The sequence below is a fragment of the Pimephales promelas genome, chromosome 5, assembly GCF_988280905.1.
Source record: "Pimephales promelas chromosome 5, fPimPro1.hap1.1, whole genome shotgun sequence".
Lineage (NCBI taxonomy): Eukaryota > Metazoa > Chordata > Actinopteri > Cypriniformes > Leuciscidae > Pimephales > Pimephales promelas.
This window is the reverse complement of record NC_142773.1, coordinates 1,886,557-1,908,000: the sequence shown is the minus strand read 5'-3', so window position 1 is coordinate 1,908,000 and position 21,444 is coordinate 1,886,557. Positions and strand designations below refer to the sequence as shown.

Below are 21,444 nucleotides of genomic sequence, written 5' to 3'. Positions count from 1 at the left end.
AAGTCCCTCCATCTCTTCACCTGCCCTTATGAGTCCCTCCATCTCTCCACCTGCCTTTACGAGACCCTCGATCTCTCCACCTGCCCTTATTGCCTCAGATTGTGAAGCGCAGCACAACAACAAGCTCTGGGAAGAAGGCACAGTCCCCTCTGGTGAATTCATCAGAATAAAGCTGCAGAATGGGAACCGCTGTGTTGAGTCGGCATGATGTGGTGTTAAGCGGCTGTAAATACATGCTTGTAGTTTGAATAAAGCTTTGTTTCATGTGTTGTTGACTTGTATAATGCATTTGTTTATTGTGATGGTTACTTTTATTTGTTCTTTTACTCATTTATTCATTTTTATTATTGTTGTCAGTATATAAAATTTAATTATTTAATTAATGTATCCATTAATTCATCGATTGACTGATAATTGAGATGTTTCACTGCATTTATGAATATAAATGTATTCATGCATAACTGTCATAAGACAAAACAAATTACATTTTGCTTGTTATATTAAATTATATTTTTAGTATATAAAAAAGTTATATAATTAAGTATTGGTCAGCATTTAATATTCTTATTTTGTTTAAGTTTTGGGGTGGGCTAACAATGCAATTCATTCTGAGGTAATATTAATTTTTAAGGAGTGATACTTACATTTTTCGAGTATAAAATCAACAGTTTTCTCCAAAAGAGATCTTCGAGCAGCTGCCCGTCTCCTTTGTGCAGACATTACAAACGCAGAGGAAAACTGTTCTAGGTTGTGCTGTCGAGTCACTGATGTTATGAAGTGTTAGTACACCTGTCGCTCATATAATTTAAACTTATAAACGTATTACATACAAGATCATGGAAAGATACCATAATAGTCATAATGACAAAACAGAAAACATAAAGATCATTGGTTTGTTTACATCATAATACAGGAAAAAGGAACAATAACAAGGCTAAATATCTTTAAATAGTTCTTCATGATACATGAAAAATGTTGTTGTTTTGTTGTTGTTGTTGTTGTTATAGGTCTGAGGGATGAAACGAGGTAAATTCATCAAGAAAAGGAGGAAAACTTAAAGGAGAAACGTTTTGGGTATAAAATAAAGAAATTAACAACATATATTCAAGAGGTGACGATTTGGGGGTTTCTTAACAAAAATATCGTTATAAGAATAACACTGTGGGTTACATTAGGGTTTAAAATAGCTATAACAACTTAAATCAACCTTAAATGTATTCACAAAATGAATGGCCAGCAGTTTCTTCAACAATACCACAACAAAATGAGCAAGTTTCATCAATGTCAAGATATTTATAGATAGAAGAATTAAATGTGTCGCTGTTCATTTCTTTGCGCTTGTGATATGATGATAACGCGTCGTAGTAGGTCACATGATAACGTCAACATGGCAGATGTCCGGTTCTCATTCATACTCAACGAGATTTGGCTATAAAGTACCTACTCTTTTAGCGCTCGTTGAGTAAGTACTTATTGAAATTAAGTACCTACTCATTGAGTATGCGGTTTTGGACGCAGCCAAAGACCTGAGTGCAACAATGGAGGCTCTTAGACCCTTCCAGAGCTGAGATATCGAAATTCAAAATTTCGACCCGAAAAAAAAACACGACAGTGTTACCCCTTACGTTTTTTTTTTTGGGGTGAAAAATCAAGTATCCCCAATCTTCTCGAAACTCTGGATTCTGATAGAGGGCCATGAGACATAGACCTGAGTGCAACAATGGAGGCTCTAGACCCTTCCAGAGCTGAGATATCGAAATTCAAAATTTCGACAAGAAAAAAAAAAACGACAGTGTTACCCCTTACGTTTTTTTTTTGTGCGAAAATTTAAGTATCCCCAATCTTCTCAAAACTCTGGATTCTGATAGAGGGCCATGAGACGTAGACCTGGGTGCAACAATGGAGGCTCTAGACCCTTCCAGAGCTGAGATATCGAAAATCAAAATTTCGACCCGAAAAAAAACGACAGTGTTACCCCTTACGTTTTTTTCTTTGGGCGAAAAATTAAGTATCCCCAATCTTCTCAAAACGCTGGATTCTGATAGAGGGCCATGAGACTTAGACCTGAGTGCAACAATGGAGGCTCTAGACCCTTCCAGAGCTGAGATATCGAAATTCAACATTTCGACCAGAAAAAAAACGAGAGTGTTACCCCTTACGTTTTTTTTCTTTGGGCGAAAAATTAAGTATCCCCAATCTTCTCAAAACTCTGGATTCTGATAGAGGGCCGTGAGCCTTAGACCTGAGTGCAAAAATGGAGGCTCTAGACCCTTCCAGAGCTGAGACATCGAAACTCAAAATTTCGACCCGAAAAAAAACGACAGTGGTACCCCTTTAGTTTTTTTTTTCTTTCGGCGAAAAAAATGAAGATTCTCCAATGTTCTCAAAACTCTGGATTCTGATAGAGGGCCATGAGACTTAAACCTGAGTGCAAAAATGGAGGCTCTAGACCCTTTCAGAGCTGAGATATCGAAACTCAAAATTTCGACCCGAAAAAAAAAACGACAGTGTTACCCCTTACGTTTTTTTTTTGGGGCGAAAAATCAAGTATCCCCAATCTTCTCGAAACTCTGGATTCTGATAGAAGGCACTGAGACTTACACCTGAGCGCAAAAATGGAGGCTCTAGACCCTTCCAGAGCTGAGATATCGAAACTCAAAATTTCGACCCGAAAAAAAAACGACAGTGTTACCCCTTACGTTTTTTTTTTGGGGGCGAAAAATCAAGTATCCCCAATCTTCTTGAAACTCTGGATTCTGATAGAGGGTACTGAGACTTACACCTGAGCACAAAATGGAGGCTCTAGACCCTTCCAGAGCTGAGATATCGAAACTCAAAATTTCGACCCGAAAAAAAAAACGACAGTGTTACCCCTTACGTTTTTTTTTGCGGGGCGAAAAATCAAGTATCCCCAATCTTCTCAAAACTCTGGATTCTGATAGAGGGCACTGAGACTTACACCTGAGCGCAAAAATGGAGACTCTAGACCCTTCCAGAGCTGAGATATCGAAACTCAAAATTTCGATCCGAAAAAAAAAACGACAGTGTTACCCCTTACGTTTTTTTTTTTTGGGGCGAAAAATCAAGTATCCCCAATCTTCTCGAAACTCTGGATTCTGATAGAGGGCACTGAGACTTAGACCTGAGCGCAAAAATGGAGGCTCTAGACCCTTTCAGAGCTGAGATATCGAAACTCAAAATTTCGACCCGAAAAAAAAAACGAGTGTTACCCCTTACGTTTTTTTTTTTGGGGGGCGAAAAATCAAGTATCCCCAATCTTCTCGAAACTCTGGATTCTGATAGAGGGCACTGAGACTTACACCTGTGCGCAAAAATGGAGGCTCTAGACCCTTCCAGAGCTGAGATATCGAAACTCAAAATTTCGACCCGAAAAAAAAAACGACAGTGTTACCCCTTACGTTTTTTTTTTTGGGCGAAAAATCAAGTATCCCCAATCTTCTAGAAACTCTGGATTCTGATAGAGGGCACTGAGACTTACACCTGAGCGCAAAAATGGAGGCTCTAGACCCTTCCAGAGCTGAGATATCGAAACTCAAAATTTCGACCCGAAAAAAAAAACGACAGTGTTACCCCTTACGTTTTTTTTTTTGGGCGAAAAATCAAGTATCACCAATCTTCTCGACACTCTGGATTCTGATAGAGGGCACTTAGACTTACACCTGAGCGCAAAAATGGAGGCTCTAGACCCTTCCAGAGCTGAGATATCGAAACTCAAAATTTCGACCCGAAAAAAAAAACGACAGTGTTACCCCTTACGTTTTTTTTTTTGGGCGAAAAATCAAGTATCCCCAATCTTCTAGAAACTCTGGATTCTGATAGAGGGCACTGAGACTTACACCTGAGCGCAAAAATGGAGGCTCTAGACCCTTTCAGAGCTGAGATATCGAAACTCAAAATTTCGACCCGAAAAAAAAAACGACAGTGTTACCCCTTACGTTTTTTTTTTTTGGGCGAAAAATCAAGTATCACCAATCTTCTCGACACTCTGGATTCTGATAGAGGGCACTTAGACTTACACCTGAGCGCAAAAATGGAGGCTCTAGACCCTTCCAGAGCTGAGATATCGAAACTCAAAATTTCGACCCGAAAAAAAAAACGACAGTGTTACCCCTTACGTTTTTTTTTTTTGGGCGAAAAATCAAGTATCACCAATCTTCTCGACACTCTGGATTCTGATAGAGGGCACTTAGACTTACACCTGAGCGCAAAAATGGAGGCTCTAGACCCTTTCAGAGCTGAGATATCGAAACTCAAAATTTCGACCCGAAAAAAAAAACGACAGTGTTACCCCTTACGTTTTTTTTTTTTGGGCGAAAAATCAAGTATCACCAATCTTCTCGACACTCTGGATTCTGATAGAGGGCACTTAGACTTACACCTGAGCGCAAAAATGGAGGCTCTAGACCCTTCCAGAGCTGAGATATCGAAACTCAAAATTTCGACCCGAAAAAAAAAACGACAGTGTTACCCCTTACGTTTTTTTTTTTGGGCGAAAAATCAAGTATCCCCAATCTTCTAGAAACTCTGGATTCTGATAGAGGGCACTGAGACTTACACCTGAGCGCAAAAATGGAGGCTCTAGACCCTTTCAGAGCTGAGATATCGAAACTCAAAATTTCGACCCGAAAAAAAAAACGACAGTGTTACCCCTTACGTTTTTTTTTTGGGGCGAAAAATCAAGTATCCCCAATCTTCTCGAAACTCTGGATTCTGACAGAAGGCACTGAGACTTACACCTGAGCGCAAAAATGGAGGCTCTAGACCCTTCCAGAGCTGAGATATCGAAACTCAAAATTTCGACCCGAAAAAAAAACGACAGTGTTACCCCTTACGTTTTTTTTTTTGGGGCGAAAAATCAAGTATCCCCAATCTTCTCGAAACTCTGGATTCTGATAGAGGGCACTGAGACTTACACCTGAGCGCAAAAATGGAGGCTCTAGACCCTTCCAGAGCTGAGATATCGAAACTCAAAATTTCGACCCGAAAAAAAAACGACAGTGTTACCCCTTACGTTTTTTTTTTTGGGGCGAAAAATCAAGTATCCCCAATCTTCTAGAAACTCTGGATTCTGATAGAGGGCACTGAGACTTACACCTGAGCGCAAAAATGGAGGCTCTAGACCCTTCCAGAGCTGAGATATCGAAACTCAAAATTTCGACCCGAAAAAAAAACGACAGTGTTACCCCTTACGTTTTTTTTTTTGGGGCGAAAAATCAAGTATCCCCAATCTTCTCGAAACTCTGGATTCTGATAGAAGGCACTGAGACTTACACCTGAGCGCAAAAATGGAGGCTCTAGACCCTTCCAGAGCTGAGATATCGAAACTCAAAATTTCGACCCGAAAAAAAAACGACAGTGTTACCCCTTACGTTTTTTTTTTTTGGGCGAAAAATCAAGTATCCCCAATCTTCTCGAAACTCTGGATTCTGATAGAGGGCACTGAGACTTACAGCTGAGCGCAAAAATGGAGGCTCTAGACCCTTTCAGAGCTGAGATATCGAAACTCAAAATTTCGACCCGAAAAAAAACCGACAGTGTTACCCCTTACGTTTTTTTTTTTTGGGCGAAAAATCAAGTATCCCCAATCTTCTCGAAACTCTGGATTCTGATAGAAGGCACTGAGACTTACACCTGAGCGCAAAAATGGAGGCTCTAGACCCTTCCAGAGCTGAGATATCGAAACTCAAAATTTCGACCCGAAAAAAAAACGACAGTGTTACCCCTTACGTTTTTTTTTTGGGGCGAAAAATCAAGTATCCCCAATCTTCTCGAAACTCTGGATTCTGATAGAGGGCACTGAGACTTACACCTGAGCGCAAAAATAGAGGCTCTAGACCCTTTCAGAGCTGAGATATCGAAACTCAAAATTTCGACCCGAAAAAAAAACGACAGTGTTACCCCTTACGTTTTTTTTTTTGGGCGAAAAATCAAGTATCACCAATCTTCTCGAAACTCTGGATTCTGATAGAGGGCACTGAGACTTACACCTGAGCGCAAAAATGGAGGCTCTAGACCCTTCCAGAGCTGAGATATCGAAACTCAAAATTTCGACCCGAAAAAAAAACGACAGTGTTACCCCTTACGGTTTTTTTTTTGGGGCGAAAAATTAAGTATCCCCAATCTTCTCAAAACTCTGGATTCTGATAGAGGGCCATGAGACATAGGCTGCGTCCGAAACCGCATACTTCCCTACTATACAGTAGGGAAAAAGCAGTAGGCGAGTGAATAAGTATGTCCGAATCCTTAGTATCCATAAAGAGTAGGCGAGAATTACCAGAGTGACGTACTAATTATCGCGAGATTCGGGCATACGTATACTTATAGTACGTCCGAATATTCCTACTTTCGTACTATATAGTAGGGGAAAACAGTATTTGAAAGGAGTAGTATGTCCGAAACCTCAGTACTCATAAAAGAGTAGGCGAGAAGTTCCCGGATGATCTCCTGCTTTCGCCAAGATTTTTGAGTGTTCATCCGATGGATACTCTTCTATCCCAGGAGGCCACGGGAGAGCATTCGTCATTATCAACATCGCGGAGATCAGCGAAGCAAGGGGTTTTCAAATGTGAGTAAACACGGTTCCTTGTGTTTAAATCGTATGCGTTAAACTACTATAGAGTAAACGTTTTAACTGTTGAAGGTCTAAAGGACTTAGACAGTATAGTATAGTTGTGATTTTGCTGTAAACACATGTTTTATTAGTTAGTTAAACAGGGGAGCTCCAGTAAGTAGGCTACACGTAAGTTTCTAAAATGGATTTACATAACCATATAACGTTACATCTTAAACATGCTTATTTAAAATGTCTATTTATATCTGAAAAAAAAATATTGTTTAAGTATTGCAGATGAGCACATCCCAAAATGAAAAATACATCTGAGTGATGTAACGTTATGTGTGCTATTATGATTTATGAAGGATAATTCACTGTTGTCAACACTACTTACATTAGACAAATGTGCTGTAAATACGGTAAATAAACAAATCTATAAAGTAACTAAATATGTTATATTTAATTTGTCCCTTATTAGTGTTGATATATTAAGGAACATTTAAGTTGGATTAAAAGTGAGTTAACACATCAACCTCAGCATGTAAATTCAGTGTTGAGCTCGTATTGTGAATCTTGTCTGTATGTTACAAGGACAGAAGAACACGTGTGTGTTTATCCGGTGGAGAGAGGCTCATGATGCTGAATGCTGTCATCAAAGGCTTTGGGTGAGTATACTACAGAAATGGATATCAAAATCTATTCAATCTTAAATTGTAGTTTATTTGAATTATTGTAAATTCAAGTAGAGAAATTACAACACTTTTCTGATTCTTGATTTCTGTGCATTTGCTGCATAGCTTTTGTGGTGGAGCAGGACCTGCAAGGAAAGATGATGGCAGCATTTGTTTTAGGGATTTTACTCAAATATAAAGTAAGGTTATTTTTAATAGATAAATCAAATGACATTGTGTTAAAATGACTGCTTTTGTATAATGTTTGTGCATTTTTGTAGGATCTGAAATGTCTGCAGACTGGTGTGAGCACTGAGGATGAGGAGCCCAGAGGTGCATCCTGGAAACGGTGCCATGGATAAGTCCCTCCATCTCTTCACCTGCCCTTATGAGTCCCTCCATCTCTCCACCTGCCTTTACGAGACCCTCGATCTCTCCACCTGCCCTTATTGCCTCAGATTGTGAAGCGCAGCACAACAACAAGCTCTGGGAAGAAGGCACAGTCCCCTCTGGTGAATTCATCAGAATAAAGCTGCAGAATGGGAACCGCTGTGTTGAGTCGGCATGATGTGGTGTTAAGCGGCTGTAAATACATGCTTGTAGTTTGAATAAAGCTTTGTTTCATGTGTTGTTGACTTGTATAATGCATTTGTTTATTGTGATGGTTACTTTTATTTGTTCTTTTACTCATTTATTCATTTTTATTATTGTTGTCAGTATATAAAATTTAATTATTTAATTAATGTATCCATTAATTCATCGATTGACTGATAATTGAGATGTTTCACTGCATTTATGAATATAAATGTATTCATGCATAACTGTCATAAGACAAAACAAATTACATTTTGCTTGTTATATTAAATTATATTTTTAGTATATAAAAAAGTTATATAATTAAGTATTGGTCAGCATTTAATATTCTTATTTTGTTTAAGTTTTGGGGTGGGCTAACAATGCAATTCATTCTGAGGTAATATTAATTTTTAAGGAGTGATACTTACATTTTTCGAGTATAAAATCAACAGTTTTCTCCAAAAGAGATCTTCGAGCAGCTGCCCGTCTCCTTTGTGCAGACATTACAAACGCAGAGGAAAACTGTTCTAGGTTGTGCTGTCGAGTCACTGATGTTATGAAGTGTTAGTACACCTGTCGCTCATATAATTTAAACTTATAAACGTATTACATACAAGATCATGGAAAGATACCATAATAGTCATAATGACAAAACAGAAAACATAAAGATCATTGGTTTGTTTACATCATAATACAGGAAAAAGGAACAATAACAAGGCTAAATATCTTTAAATAGTTCTTCATGATACATGAAAAATGTTGTTGTTTTGTTGTTGTTGTTGTTGTTATAGGTCTGAGGGATGAAACGAGGTAAATTCATCAAGAAAAGGAGGAAAACTTAAAGGAGAAACGTTTTGGGTATAAAATAAAGAAATTAACAACATATATTCAAGAGGTGACGATTTGGGGGTTTCTTAACAAAAATATCGTTATAAGAATAACACTGTGGGTTACATTAGGGTTTAAAATAGCTATAACAACTTAAATCAACCTTAAATGTATTCACAAAATGAATGGCCAGCAGTTTCTTCAACAATACCACAACAAAATGAGCAAGTTTCATCAATGTCAAGATATTTATAGATAGAAGAATTAAATGTGTCGCTGTTCATTTCTTTGCGCTTGTGATATGATGATAACGCGTCGTAGTAGGTCACATGATAACGTCAACATGGCAGATGTCCGGTTCTCATTCATACTCAACGAGATTTGGCTATAAAGTACCTACTCTTTTAGCGCTCGTTGAGTAAGTACTTATTGAAATTAAGTACCTACTCATTGAGTATGCGGTTTTGGACGCAGCCAAAGACCTGAGTGCAACAATGGAGGCTCTTAGACCCTTCCAGAGCTGAGATATCGAAATTCAAAATTTCGACCCGAAAAAAAAACACGACAGTGTTACCCCTTACGTTTTTTTTTTGGGGCGAAAAATCAAGTATCCCCAATCTTCTCGAAACTCTGGATTCTGATAGAAGGCACTGAGACTTACACCTGAGCGCAAAAATGGAGGCTCTAGACCCTTCCAGAGCTGAGATATCGAAGCTCAAAACTTCGACCCGAAAAAAAAACTTACCCCTTACGTTTTTTTTTTTGGGGTGAAAAATCAAGTATCCCCAATCTTCTCGAAACTCTGGATTCTGATAGAGGGCCATGAGACATAGACCTGAGTGCAACAATGGAGGCTCTAGACCCTTCCAGAGCTGAGATATCGAAATTCAAAATTTCGACAAGAAAAAAAAAAACGACAGTGTTACCCCTTACGTTTTTTTTTTGTGCGAAAATTTAAGTATCCCCAATCTTCTCAAAACTCTGGATTCTGATAGAGGGCCATGAGACGTAGACCTGGGTGCAACAATGGAGGCTCTAGACCCTTCCAGAGCTGAGATATCGAAAATCAAAATTTCGACCCGAAAAAAAAACGACAGTGTTACCCCTTACGTTTTTTTCTTTGGGCGAAAAATTAAGTATCCCCAATCTTCTCAAAACGCTGGATTCTGATAGAGGGCCATGAGACTTAGACCTGAGTGCAACAATGGAGGCTCTAGACCCTTCCAGAGCTGAGATATCGAAATTCAACATTTCGACCAGAAAAAAAACGAGAGTGTTACCCCTTACGTTTTTTTTCTTTGGGCGAAAAATTAAGTATCCCCAATCTTCTCAAAACTCTGGATTCTGATAGAGGGCCGTGAGCCTTAGACCTGAGTGCAAAAATGGAGGCTCTAGACCCTTCCAGAGCTGAGACATCGAAACTCAAAATTTCGACCCGAAAAAAAACGACAGTGGTACCCCTTTAGTTTTTTTTTTCTTTCGGCGAAAAAAATGAAGATTCTCCAATGTTCTCAAAACTCTGGATTCTGATAGAGGGCCATGAGACTTAAACCTGAGTGCAAAAATGGAGGCTCTAGACCCTTTCAGAGCTGAGATATCGAAACTCAAAATTTCGACCCGAAAAAAAAAACGACAGTGTTACCCCTTACGTTTTTTTTTTGGGGCGAAAAATCAAGTATCCCCAATCTTCTCGAAACTCTGGATTCTGATAGAAGGCACTGAGACTTACACCTGAGCGCAAAAATGGAGGCTCTAGACCCTTCCAGAGCTGAGATATCGAAACTCAAAATTTCGACCCGAAAAAAAAACGACAGTGTTACCCCTTACGTTTTTTTTTTTGGGGCGAAAAATCAAGTATCCCCAATCTTCTTGAAACTCTGGATTCTGATAGAGGGTACTGAGACTTACACCTGAGCACAAAATGGAGGCTCTAGACCCTTCCAGAGCTGAGATATCGAAACTCAAAATTTCGACCCGAAAAAAAAAACGACAGTGTTACCCCTTACGTTTTTTTTTGCGGGGCGAAAAATCAAGTATCCCCAATCTTCTCAAAACTCTGGATTCTGATAGAGGGCACTGAGACTTACACCTGAGCGCAAAAATGGAGACTCTAGACCCTTCCAGAGCTGAGATATCGAAACTCAAAATTTCGATCCGAAAAAAAAAACGACAGTGTTACCCCTTACGTTTTTTTTTTTTGGGGCGAAAAATCAAGTATCCCCAATCTTCTCGAAACTCTGGATTCTGATAGAGGGCACTGAGACTTAGACCTGAGCGCAAAAATGGAGGCTCTAGACCCTTTCAGAGCTGAGATATCGAAACTCAAAATTTCGACCCGAAAAAAAAAACGAGTGTTACCCCTTACGTTTTTTTTTTTGGGGGGCGAAAAATCAAGTATCCCCAATCTTCTCGAAACTCTGGATTCTGATAGAGGGCACTGAGACTTACACTTGAGCGCAAAAATGGAGGCTCTAGACCCTTTTAGAGCTGAGATATCGAAACTCAAAATTTCGACCCGAAAAAAAAACGACAGTGTTACCCCTTACGTTTTTTTTTTTTTGGGCGAAAAATCAAGTATCCCCAATCTTCTCGAAACTCTGGATTCTGATAGAGGGCACTGAGACTTACACCTGAGCGCAAAAATGGAGGCTCTAGACCCTTCCAGAGCTGAGATATCGAAACTCAAAATTTCGACCCGAAAAAAAAACGACAGTGTTACCCCTTACGTTTTTTTTTTTGGGGTGAAAAATCAAGTATCCCCAATCTTCTCGAAACTCTGGATTCTGATAGAGGGCACTGAGACTTACACCTGAGCGCAAAAATGGAGGCTCTAGACCCTTCCAGAGCTGAGATTTCGAAACTCAAAATTTTGACCCGAAAAAAAAACGACAGTGTTACCCCTTACGTTTTTTTTTTTTTGGGCGAAAAATCAAGTATCACCAATCTTCTCGACACTCTGGATTCTGATAGAGGGCACTTAGACTTACACCTGAGCGCAAAAATGGAGGCTCTAGACCCTTCCAGAGCTGAGATATCGAAACTCAAAATTTCGACCCGAAAAAAAAAACGACAGTGTTACCCCTTACGTTTTTTTTTTTTTGGGCGAAAAATCAAGTATCCCCAATCTTCTAGAAACTCTGGATTCTGATAGAGGGCACTGAGACTTACACCTGAGCGCAAAAATGGAGGCTCTAGACCCTTTCAGAGCTGAGATATCGAAACTCAAAATTTCGACCCGAAAAAAAAAACGACAGTGTTACCCCTTACGTTTTGTTTTTGGGGGGCGAAAAATCAAGTGTCCCCAATCTTCTCGAAACTTTGGATTCTGATAGAGGGCACTGAGACTTACACCTGAGCGCAAAAATGGAGGCTCTAGACCCTTTCAGAGCTGAGATATCGAAACTCAAAATTTCGACCCGAAAAAAAAAACGACAGTGTTACCCCTTACGTTTTTTTTTTGGGGCGAAAAATCAAGTATCCCCAATCTTCTCGAAACTCTGGATTCTGATAGAAGGCACTGAGACTTACACCTGAGCGCAAAAATGGAGGCTCTAGACCCTTCCAGAGCTGAGATATCGAAACTCAAAATTTCGACCCGAAAAAAAAACGACAGTGTTACCCCTTACGTTTTTTTTTTTGGGGCGAAAAATCAAGTATCCCCAATCTTCTTGAAACTCTGGATTCTGATAGAGGGTACTGAGACTTACACCTGAGCACAAAATGGAGGCTCTAGACCCTTCCAGAGCTGAGATATCGAAACTCAAAATTTCGACCCGAAAAAAAAAACGACAGTGTTACCCCTTACGTTTTTTTTTGCGGGGCGAAAAATCAAGTATCCCCAATCTTCTCAAAACTCTGGATTCTGATAGAGGGCACTGAGACTTACACCTGAGCGCAAAAATGGAGACTCTAGACCCTTCCAGAGCTGAGATATCGAAACTCAAAATTTCGATCCGAAAAAAAAAACGACAGTGTTACCCCTTACGTTTTTTTTTTTTGGGGCGAAAAATCAAGTATCCCCAATCTTCTCAAAACTCTGGATTCTGATAGAGGGCACTGAGACTTAGACCTGAGCGCAAAAATGGAGGCTCTAGACCCTTTCAGAGCTGAGATATCGAAACTCAAAATTTCGACCCGAAAAAAAAAACGAGTGTTACCCCTTACGTTTTTTTTTTTGGGGGGCGAAAAATCAAGTATCCCCAATCTTCTCGAAACTCTGGATTCTGATAGAGGGCACTGAGACTTACACTTGAGCGCAAAAATGGAGGCTCTAGACCCTTTTAGAGCTGAGATATCGAAACTCAAAATTTCGACCCGAAAAAAAAACGACAGTGTTACCCCTTACGTTTTTTTTTTTTGGGCGAAAAATCAAGTATCCCCAATCTTCTCGAAACTCTGGATTCTGATAGAGGGCACTGAGACTTACACCTGAGCGCAAAAATGGAGGCTCTAGACCCTTCCAGAGCTGAGATATCGAAACTCAAAATTTCGACCCGAAAAAAAAACGACAGTGTTACCCCTTACGTTTTTTTTTTTGGGGTGAAAAATCAAGTATCCCCAATCTTCTCGAAACTCTGGATTCTGATAGAGGGCACTGAGACTTACACCTGAGCGCAAAAATGGAGGCTCTAGACCCTTCCAGAGCTGAGATTTCGAAACTCAAAATTTTGACCCGAAAAAAAAACGACAGTGTTACCCCTTACGTTTTTTTTTTTTGGGCGAAAAATCAAGTATCACCAATCTTCTCGACACTCTGGATTCTGATAGAGGGCACTTAGACTTACACCTGAGCGCAAAAATGGAGGCTCTAGACCCTTCCAGAGCTGAGATATCGAAACTCAAAATTTCGACCCGAAAAAAAAAACGACAGTGTTACCCCTTACGTTTTTTTTTTTTGGGCGAAAAATCAAGTATCCCCAATCTTCTAGAAACTCTGGATTCTGATAGAGGGCACTGAGACTTACACCTGAGCGCAAAAATGGAGGCTCTAGACCCTTTCAGAGCTGAGATATCGAAACTCAAAATTTCGACCCGAAAAAAAAAACGACAGTGTTACCCCTTACGTTTTGTTTTTGGGGGGCGAAAAATCAAGTGTCCCCAATCTTCTCGAAACTTTGGATTCTGATAGAGGGCACTGAGACTTACACCTGAGCGCAAAAATGGAGGCTCTAGACCCTTCCAGAGCTGAGATATCGAAAATCAAAATTTCGACCCGAAAAAAAAACCGACAGTGTTACCCCTTACGTTTTTTTTTTTGGGTGAAAAATTAAGTATCCCCAATCTTCTCAAAACTCTGGATTCTGATAGAGGGCCATGAGACTTAGACCTGAGTGCAACAATGGAGGCTCTAGACCCTTCCAGAGCTGAGATATCGAAATTAAAAATTTCGACCAGAAAAAAAAACGACAGTGTTACCCCTTTCGGTTTTTTTTTGGGCGAAAAATTAAGTATCCCCAATCTTCTCAAAACTCTGGATTCTGATAGAGGGCCATGAGACTTAGATCTGAGTGCAACAATGGAGGCTCTAGACCCTTCCAGAGCTGAGATATCGAAATTCTAAATTTCGACCAGAAAAAAAAACGACAGTGTTACCCCTTACGGTTTTTTTTTGGGGCGAAAAATTAAGTATCCCCAATCTTCTCAAAACTCTGGATTCAGATAGAGGGCCATGAGACTTAGACCTGAGTGCAACAATGGAGGCTCTAAACCCTTCCAGAGCTGAGATATCGAAATTCTAAATTTCGACCAGAAAAAAAAACGACAGTGTTACCCCTTACGGTTTTTTTTTTGGGGCGAAAAATTAAGTATCCCCAATCTTCTCAAAACTCTGGATTCTGATAGAGGGCCATGAGACATAGGCTGCGTCCGAAACCGCATACTTCCCTACTATACAGTAGGGAAAAAGCAGTAGGCGAGTGAATAAGTATGTCCGAATCCTTAGTATCCATAAAGAGTAGGCGAGAATTACCAGAGTGACGTACTAATTATCGCGAGATTCGGGCATACGTATACTTATAGTACGTCCGAATATTCCTACTTTCGTACTATATAGTAGGGGAAAACAGTATTTGAAAGGAGTAGTATGTCCGAAACCTCAGTACTCATAAAAGAGTAGGCGAGAAGTTCCCGGATGATCTTCTGCTTTCGCCAAGATTTTTGAGTGTTCATCCGATGGATACTCTTCTATCCCAGGACGCCACGGGAGAGCATTCGTCATTATCAACATCGCGGAGATCAGCGAAGCAGGGGGTTTTCAAATGTGAGTAAACACGGTTCCTTGTGTTTAAATCGTATGCGTTAAACTACTATAGAGTAAACGTTTTAACTGTTGAAGGTCTAAAGGACTTAGACAGTATAGTATAGTTGTGATTTTGCTGCAAACACATGTTTTATTAGTTAGTTAAACAGGGGAGCTCCAGTAAGTAGGCTACACGTAAGTTTCTAAAATGGATTTACATAACCATATAACATTACATCTTAAACACGCTTATTTAAAATGTCTATTTATATCTGAAAAAAAATATTGTTTAAGTATTGCAGATGAGCACATCCCAACATGAAAAATACATCTGAGTGATGTAACGTTATGTGTGCTATTATGATTTATGAAGGATAATTCACTGTTGTCAACACTACTTACATTAGACAAATGTGCTGTAAATACGGTAAATAAACAAATCTATAAAGTAACTAAATATGTTATATTTAATTTGTCCCTTATTAGTGTTGATATATTAAGGAACATTTAAGTTGGATTAAAAGTGAGTTAACACATCAACCTCAGCATGTAAATTCAGTGTTGAGCTCGTATTGTGAATCTTGTCTGTATGTTACAAGGACAGAAGAACACGTGTGTGTTTATCCGGTGGAGAGAGGCTCATGATGCTGAATGCTGTCATCAAAGGCTTTGGGTGAGTATACTACAGAAATGGATATCAAAATCTATTCAATCTTAAATTGTAGTTTATTTGAATTATTGTAAATTCAAGTAGAGAAATTACAACACTTTTCTGATTCTTGATTTCTGTGCATTTGCTGCATAGCTTTTGTGGTGGAGCAGGACCTGCAAGGAAAGATGATGGCAGCATTTGTTTTAGGGATTTTACTCAAATATAAAGTAAGGTTATTTTTAATAGATAAATCAAATGACATTGTGTTAAAATGACTGCTTTTGTATAATGTTTGTGCATTTTTGTAGGATCTGAAATGTCTGCAGACTGGTGTGAGCACTGAGGATGAGGAGCCCAGAGGTGCATCCTGGAAGTGGTGCCATGGATGAGTCCCTCCATCTCTCCACCTGCCTTTACGAGACCCTCGATCTCTCCACCTGCCCTTATTGCCTCAGATTGTGAAGCGCAGCACAACAACAAGCTCTGGGAAGAAGGCACAGTCCCCTCTGGTGAATTCATCAGAATAAAGCTGCAGAATGGGAACCGCTGTGTTGAGTCGGCATGATGTGGTGTTCAGCGGCTGTAAATACATGCTTGTAGTTTGAATAAAGCTTTGTTTCATGTGTTGTTGACTTGTATAATGCATTTGTTTCACGAGTTCACACTTACATATAATTTTGAGTGAGTAAGATTCAATGCGTATTTGGCGTGCTGTCCGGAGGGAGGGCTCCGTGCTCGGAATTCTGCCCGAACCCAGAGTACTCCCCCCGTATGCAAGTGATTTTTTAGAAAGAGGAGTGTGCAGGACTAGGAGTGTGGAGAAGGGGTGGAGGAGGGATGCTGCAAACTGCCAATGGATCGAGGTAAGACTGCTGAGTCTATATATACCCTCTTATCATTGGTTGCTGATTGCTGATTGCCGTCCACTCGTGTTAATTATCTGAACGTGCTCCTCCCGAACTTAGTTATTAACAAAACTTCATTTCACGAGTTCACACTTACATATAATTTTGAGTGAGTAAGATTCAATGCGTATTTGGCGTGCTGTCCGGAGGGAGGGCTCCGTGCTCGGAATTCTGCCCGAACCCAGAGTACTCCCCCCAAAAGGCTAAAGAGCAGAGGACAGCCGCCGGACTTAAGACCCCCCAAAGAGTGCCAAGAAATGGCGGGCTGGCATCTCGAGAAGGGGCCTGGATGCTTGGTCAGGGAGGCCCGTGATGTTGGCTCACTGCCTGGACTGATGGCCCTTGTTGACTGCGAACAAGGTGTGGTTGTTGTATACTTGTCCAGGAGGTTTTCGCGCTGCATCCACTGCAAGACCAAATATTCGCTGAAATGAAAGAGAAAACATGAGTGCTCTACCTGGAACTTTCTCGCTCCGTCCGATGTGAGACCAATGCTCGCTGGACGGAAAGAGGAAACCTGAAAAGAGGAAAATGAGTGCTTATCCAGGAGATTTTCTCGTACTCTCGTCCACGGTGAGACCGAATGCTCACCGGATGAAAGAGAGAAAATTTAAGTGCTCTACTGGGAAAGCTCTCACTCCGTCCGCTGTGAGACCAATGCTCGCTGGACGGAAAGAGGAAACCTGACAAGAGGGGAAAATGAGTGTTTGCCCAGGAGATTTCTCGTATTCCATCCGCTGTGAGACCAGCTGCTCGCTGGATGAAAGAGAAAATTTTTAAGTGCTCTACTGGGAAAGCTCTCACTCCGTCCGCTGTGAGACTAATGCTCGCTGGACGGAAAGAGGAAACCTGACAAGAGGGGAAAATGAGTGTTTGCCCAGGAAATTTTCTCATGTCCGTCCGCTGTGAGACCAACTGCTCGCTGGATGGAAGAGAAAATTTTAAGTGCTCTACTGGGAAAGCTCTCACTCCATCCGCTGTGAGACCGATGCTCGCTGGATGGAAGAAGGAAAACTGAAAAGTGGAAAAATTGAGTGCTTGCCCAGGAGATTTTTCTCACACTGCATCCGCTGTGAGACCAACTGCTCGCTGGATGAAGGAGAAAAATGTAAGGGCTCCTCTGGGAAAGCACTCACTCTGCTCATAAGTGATGGCGGTTTTTTGAGTGTCTAAGAAAAACGAAAAAGGGTAATTTAAACGTGGCATTGAGTGTGTGAGTGGAACTGAAGGGCTGGTAGCTTATGCGGAAAGCCGAATACATTTAATGAGAATTTCCAGTGTTATGGGGTGTCCGGAGTCGGGGGCGGGTGGGCTGGGATCTTTGGATCCCTTTAATCAGGGTTTGTGAATTGTTTAACTCCACAGAAGTAGTGCCGTACGACAGTTTATGGGAAAAACTGGATTGCCGCTCAAATAACCTTTAATAGGAGATAAAAGATTTGATTGGAAAGAGAAAAATCGGGGGAAGGCAAGTTATAAGAGACGTTATATTTATCGTTTCCTTTCTTTATGTTATCTCCGAGCGGTAATATAGGATTGAAGGGTCCTGGGAGATACCGCTTGGAGGATAAATTTTGATGCGTGCGACGTTAGCTTGGAGACCAAGCTTGCTGGACAGAGGAAATAATCAATTAAGGGTTTTAGCAGGAATAATAATTCTAAATGGTGATGTACTGGAGAGAAAACATCATTGTTATAGCAGTGTAGAAAATAAGCCAGAGGAACAGAGCTCCTGCGGGAGCAGAGAAGAGGTCACTGCTTGAGCAGTGTAGAAAATTATCCAGAGAAACAGAGCATCTGTGGGAGCAGAGGAGAACGTCACTGCTGTGGCGGTGTAGTAAATTAGCCAGAGAAACGGAGCTCCTGTGGGAGCAGAGTAGACATCATTGCTGTGACGGTGAAGAAAATTAGCCAGAGAAAAGAGTTTCAGATGGAGCAGAGGAGACGACACTGCTGTGGCAGTGTAGAAAGTTAGCCAGAGAAACAGGGCTCCAGTGGGAGCAGAGGGGACGTCACTGTTATAGCAGTGTAGAAAATAAGCCAGGGTAAGAGAGCTCCAGTGGGAGCAGAGTAGACATCACTGCTGGGGCCGAGTAAAAATTAGTCAGAGAAAGAGAGCTCCAGTGGGAGCAGAGTAGACATCACTGCTGTGTCAGTGTAGAAAAAATAGCCAGAGAAACAGAGCTCATATGAGAATTATTCAGAGAAACAGAGCTCCTGTAGGAGCAGATGAGACATCACTGCTGGGGCAGAGTAGAAAAATTAGCCAGAGAAACAGAGCTCCTGTGGGAGCAGATGAGACATCACTGCTGGGGCAGAGTAGAAAAATTAGCCAGAGAAACAGAGCTTCAGTGGGAGCAGATGAGACGTCACTGCTGGGGTAGAGTAGAAAAATTAGCCGAAAGAAACACGGCTCCTGTGGGAGCAGAGTAGACATCACTGCTGGGGCAGAGTAGAAAAGATTAGCCAGAGAAACAGAGCTCCTGTGGGAGCAGATGAGACATCACTGCTGGGGCAGAGTAGAAAATTAGCCGAAAAAAACACGGCTCTTGTGGGAGCAGATGAGACATCACTGCTGGGGCAGAGTATAAAAGATTGGCCAGAGAAACAGAGCTCCTGTGGGGGCAGAGGAGACATCACTGCTGGGGCGGTGGAGAAAATTAGCCAGAGAAACAGAGCTCCAGTGGGAGCAGAGGAGACGTCACTGCTGGGGCAGTATAGAAAATTAGCCGGAGAAACAGAGCTTCAGTGGGAGCAGATGAGACATCACTGCTGGGGCGGAGTAGAAAAATTAGCCGAAAGAAACACGGCTCCTGTGGGAGCAGAGTAGACGTCACTGCTGGGGCAGAGTAGAAAAGATTAGCCAGAGAAACGGAGCTCCTGTGGGAGCAGAGTAGACATCACTGCTGGGGCAGAGTAGAAAAATTAGTCAGAGAAACAGAGCTCCTGTGGGAGCAGAGTAGACATCACTGCTGGGGCAGAGTAGAAAAATTAGTCAGAGAAACGGAGCTCCTGTGGGAGCAGAGTAGACATCACTGCTGGGGCAGAGTAGAAAAATTAGTCAGAGAAACAGAGCTCCTGTGGGAGCAGATGAGAAATCACTGTTGGGGCAAAGTAGAAAAATTAGTCAGAGAAACAGAGCTTCTGTGGGAGCAGATGAGACATCACTGTTGGGGCAAAGTAAAAAAAATTAGTCAGAGAAACAGAGCTCCTGTGGGAGCAGATGAGACACCACTGCTGGGGCAGAGTAGAAAAATTAGTCAGAGAAACGGAGCTCCTTTGGGAGCAGAGGAGACGTCACTGCTGGGGCGGTGGAGAAAATTAGCCAGAGAAACAGAGCTCCAGTGGGAGCAGAGGAGACGTCACTGCTGGGGCAGTATAGAAAATTAGCCGGAGAAACAGAGCTTCAGTGGGAGCAGAGTAGACGTCACTGCTGGGCAGTGGAGAAACGTACCTGTGCAAATGAGCTGTGGTGTGAAGCCGAGCAAAAGCGGGAAGTAGATTGGGGCCTGGCTGGCCGATTATCATCTTCTTGAGCGCAAACAAAGATGCGAAAAAGAGGGGAGATTTAATCTTTGCAGGATTATGCACATCTTTATTAACGTTTCAAAATGGCTTAGGGAACTTTCACCCTGGCAGTTATGTCCGTAACGGGGAATGGTTCGCATGAAAAATCGCTAATGTGAACGCCATTATGGGAACCGGGTGCGCACTGGGGTACCGGACCCGAGACTACCTGGAGGAGGTGGTGGTAGTACTGACTACCCAGCACGGACTCGGGTGCGCCCTTGTTCAGGAAATAAGGTATCCTGTGCATGCGTTTTAGCTTATTGTGATGTATTCAGTTAAATAAGTAAGGGGTGATAGTGTTGAGGAATTACCCTGGATACGAGCGAGAGTGAGCCTGCAGTGTATTCGAGCATTGTACGTGGAATCAGAGCAACATATTTGTAAATCCACTGTATTCTTAAGGGTTCGTTTGCAAGCAGCAGAAAACCACCTTATGCGACACACGTACAATAAACCTGTATTGTTCACTTAACTGCGCATGATAGAAGCAATTTTACTAAAAATAAATAAGTAAATACACAATATTTACCCACGTTCTGCTTTCCATCGAGCGCCGTGCACGTTTGCAATGACATAAGATGCACGCGAACGCACCAAGGTTCGATAGAATTAAATTGGGTGTGGAACCGGACCCACGCTGCGGGGGGCGTCGGGGACAAATGCGCTCGGACCGCTGCAAACACAGGATACAAACCATATATGGCATTTCACCGTAACAAGCCTAGTGTAAAAGCTCCGTTGTTTCTCATTTATTTATTTGTCATTTCTAAGGGTGGTTCCCTGCCGATTTGTTCGTTCTGGATTAGTAAACCAAATGGTGAAGCTGCGGGTTAGAATTGGTCTGAACTTCTGAAATCTTAAAAGAGGAGTCGATTCCTGTTAATGGAATCGATTCCTAGCTTTGGAATCGACTCTATATTCCTAACGCCTCGGATCGAGGAATCGATTCTTTTTGGGATCGAGGAATCAATTCTTTTAGAATCGATTCCCAGCCCTACTGTTTACGTGTGAGTTTTACGCCATAAAGAAGCATCGCGTTTAAGGAACGCAAATCATTGTACAGAAACTATTTATATCGATCACAATTGGTATCCGGATAGCGTAAATGCTCGACATTCAACGATTGAAGCGATGCGAAGTTCAATCAGGGACGCGAAAGTTTTCAGCTAAGCACTCACAGAGTTGACCCGGCAGATGTTTGAGAGTGTGGATCAGCCGGGACTGGATCTGCAGCGTGGCTTAACTTACTTACTGCCTGTTGCGACGGCCGACGCTGGAGGAATGTCCATTCCTTTGCGTTAAGATGGCAGCATTGCCTTGTCCCTATCTCTATGGCAGGAATTATTGAATGGTCCGGTTTAAAGATACCGCGGAAGTAGATTGCGGATGTTTCGCCCGGGGTGGCGATGACCCGTTTGTTTGGCCTGACG

General features: G+C 41.5%; 2 long non-coding RNA genes across 2 annotated transcripts; both read left to right on the top strand.

Annotated features, from left to right (window-relative positions):
- The first annotated feature begins 6,944 nt into the window (after positions 1-6,944).
- Positions 6,945-7,591, top strand: LOC148978810 (uncharacterized). Its single transcript, XR_016168614.1, has 3 exons — positions 6,945-7,239; positions 7,372-7,445; positions 7,527-7,591. It is a non-coding gene; the product is annotated as an uncharacterized LOC148978810 (long non-coding RNA).
- Positions 7,592-15,265: 7,674 nt separating this feature from the next.
- Positions 15,266-16,166, top strand: LOC148978809 (uncharacterized). The gene is made up of 3 exons (XR_016168437.1): positions 15,266-15,560; positions 15,693-15,766; positions 15,848-16,166. It is a non-coding gene; the product is annotated as an uncharacterized LOC148978809 (long non-coding RNA).
- Positions 16,167-21,444: the final 5,278 nt, after the last annotated feature.